Below are 3,700 nucleotides of genomic sequence, written 5' to 3'. Positions count from 1 at the left end.
TTAAAATTTAAATATTCCAGCGATTTCATTCCGTCAACCCCTTAGAACACAGCAAGAGCTAAACTCAGGTGTTTGCAAGTAGTTTTATTTAAAACGGAGAGAGCTGCCTTCAGCCAGTGTTTTCTGTTGTACTGACATGAGAGTCAAGGCTCCGAGCTCTCGGTCTGCGAACTACATCACTAAGCCTCTTTTAAAAGCATTTAAATAAAAACAGTCCAGCGACTGTACACAATGTAAACAGATTATCATTTTAAAGAGCTAAGCGCATATGAGCTGTTTTATGTGGTTTACGGATGAGCTTCGGGGCTGGCGTTTCTTCGTCCGTGTTCACAAAACTACATATTTTAAAAGCATTAAAAAAAAAAAAAACACTTCAGCGATTGAACAATAATAGTAGATTAGTGTATTTAAAACGTTAAAATGCTTGCTTATTTGTGCTGCATTTTTGTGGAAACGAATAAGCTAGTAAAGACTGTTTCATATGGTCTCATCGTTTGAACCACGTTAGTTCAACAAAGTACGGCTGTTGTTAAAGACCTCACCAACTAATAACTTATGCTATTTAACTGATTAGAGTTCTCAAAAAAATGCAACTGTATTGAACATATAATCACTCATTTAATATTTTTTGTTCCCTGTCATTTCGCTGTATTTTCTGTTTGATTTAGCACAGGTTCCCTCTTACGTCATACTCCAAAAGTTCCCTTAGGCATTTGTGCGCATGCGCACTACTCATAAAGGGTGATTTAATAGAGGACGCACAAAAATACAGATTAAAATCATTTATATTTAGGTTAAATATAAGATATGACTTGTAGTGCATGTTAGCTTGCAAATTATGCCCAAGAACATAATTTATTATGCCATATGTCTTACTAACAAGCAACAATGCCTCTAACCACAGGTCACGTACGAAAAATAATGCCCCGTTTTAGGCATATCCACTGAAGGTGTGGAGCGGAAAATGAAAATAAATACGGCCTTTTAAAATGTAAATGTTCCAGCGATTTCATTCCGTCAACCCCTTAGAACACAGCAAGAGCTAAACTCAGGTGTTTGCAAGTAATTTTATTTAAAACGGAGAGAGCTGCCTTCAGCCAGTGTTTTCTGTTGTACTGACATGAGAGTCAAGGCTCCGAGCTCTCGGTCTGCGAACTACATCACTAAGCCTCTTTTAAAAGCATTTAAATAAAAACAGTCCAGCGACTGTACACAATGTAAACAGATTATCATTTTAAAGAGCTAAGCGCATATGAGCTGTTTTATGTGGTTTACGGATGAGCTTCGGGGCTGGCGTTTCTTCGTCCGTGTTCACAAAACTACATATTTTAAAGGCATTAAAATAAATAAATAATAAAAAAAAACACTTCAGCGATTGAACAATAATAGTAGATTAGTGTATTTAAAACGTTAAAATGCTTGCTTATTTGTGCTGCATTTTTGTGGAAACGAATAAGCTAGTAAAGACTGTTTCATATGGTCTCATCGTTTGAACCACGTTAGTTCAACAAAGTACGGCTGTTGTTAAAGACCTCACCAACTAATAACTTATGCTATTTAACTGATTAGAGTTCTCAAAAAAATGCAACTGTATTGAACATATAATCACTCATTTAATATTTTTTGTTCCCTGTCATTTCGCTGTATTTTCTGTTTGATTTAGCACAAGTTCCCTCTTACGTCATACTCAGAAAGTTCCCTTAGGCATTTGTGCGCATGCGCACTACTCATAAAGGGTGATTTAATAGAGGACGCACAAAAATACAGATTAAAATCATTTATATTTAGGTTAAATATGAGATATGACTTGTAGTGCATGTTAGCTTGCAAATTATGCCCAAGAACATAATTTATTATGCCATATGTCTTACTAACAAGCAACAATGCCTCTAACCACAGGTCACGTACGAAAAATAATGCCCCGTTTAAGGCATTCCACTCCACTGAAGGTGTGGAGCGGAAAATGAAAATAAATACGGCCTTTTAAAATGTAAATGTTCCAGCGATTTCATTCCGTCAACCCCTTAGAACACAGCAAGAGCTAAACTCAGGTGTTTGCAAGTAATTTTATTTAAAACGGAGAGAGCTGCCTTCAGCCAGTGTTTTCTGTTGTACTGACATGAGAGTCAAGGCTCCGAGCTCTCGGTCTGCGAACTACATCACTAAGCCTCTTTTAAAAGCATTTAAATAAAATCAGTCCAGCGACTGTACACAATGTAAACAGATTATCATTTTAAAGAGCTAAGCGCATATGAGCTGTTTTATGTGGTTTACGGATGAGCTTCGGGGCTGGCGTTTCTTCGTCCGTGTTCACAAAACTACATATTTTAAAGGCATTAAAATAAATAAAAAAAAAAAAAAAACACTTCAGCGATTGAACAATAATAGTAGATTAGTGTATTTAAAACGTTAAAATGCTTGCTTATTTGTGCTGCATTTTTGTGGAAACGAATAAACTAGTAAAGACTGTTTCATATGGTCTCATCGTTTGAACCACGTTAGTTCAACAAAGTACGGCTGTTGTTAAAGACCTCACCAACTAATAACTTATGCTATTTAACTGATTAGAGTTCTCAAAAAAATGCAACTGTATTGAACATATAATCACTCATTTAATATTTTTTGTTCCCTGTCATTTCGCTGTATTTTCTGTTTGATTTAGCACAAGTTCCCTCTTACGTCATACTCAGAAAGTTCCCTTAGGCATTTGTGCGCATGCGCACTACTCATAAAGGGTGATTTAATAGAGGACGCACAAAAATACAGATTAAAATCATTTATATTTAGGTTAAATATGAGATATGACTTGTAGTGCATGTTAGCTTGCAAATTATGCCCAAGAACATAATTTATTATGCCATATGTCTTACTAACAAGCAACAATGCCTCTAACCACAGGTCACGTACGAAAAATAATGCCCCGTTTAAGGCATTCCACTCCACTGAAGGTGTGGAGCGGAAAATGAAAATAAATACGGCCTTTTAAAATGTAAATGTTCCAGCGATTTCATTCCGTCAACCCCTTAGAACACAGCAAGAGCTAAACTCAGGTGTTTGCAAGTAATTTTATTTAAAACGGAGAGAGCTGCCTTCAGCCAGTGTTTTCTGTTGTACTGACATGAGAGTCAAGGCTCCGAGCTCTCGGTCTGCGAACTACATCACTAAGCCTCTTTTAAAAGCATTTAAATAAAATCAGTCCAGCGACTGTACACAATGTAAACAGATTATCATTTTAAAGAGCTAAGCGCATATGAGCTGTTTTATGTGGTTTACGGATGAGCTTCGGGGCTGGCGTTTCTTCGTCCGTGTTCACAAAACTACATATTTTAAAGGCATTAAAATAAATAAATAAAAAAAAAAAACACTTCAGCGATTGAACAATAATAGTAGATTAGTGTATTTAAAACGTTAAAATGCTTGCTTATTTGTGCTGCATTTTTGTGGAAACGAATAAGCTAGTAAAGACTGTTTCATATGGTCTCATCGTTTGAACCACGTTAGTTCAACAAAGTACGGCTGTTGTTAAAGACCTCACCAACTAATAACTTATGCTATTTAACTGATTAGAGTTCTCAAAAAAATGCAACTGTATTGAACATATAATCACTCATTTAATATTTTTTGTTCCCTGTCATTTCGCTGTATTTTCTGTTTGATTTAGCACAGGTTCCCTCTTACGTCATACTCCAAAAGTTCCCTT

This window comes from Garra rufa, unplaced genomic scaffold, assembly GCF_049309525.1.
Source record: "Garra rufa unplaced genomic scaffold, GarRuf1.0 hap1_unplaced_003, whole genome shotgun sequence".
NCBI lineage: Eukaryota > Metazoa > Chordata > Actinopteri > Cypriniformes > Cyprinidae > Garra > Garra rufa.
This window is presented reverse-complemented; position numbering follows the sequence as displayed.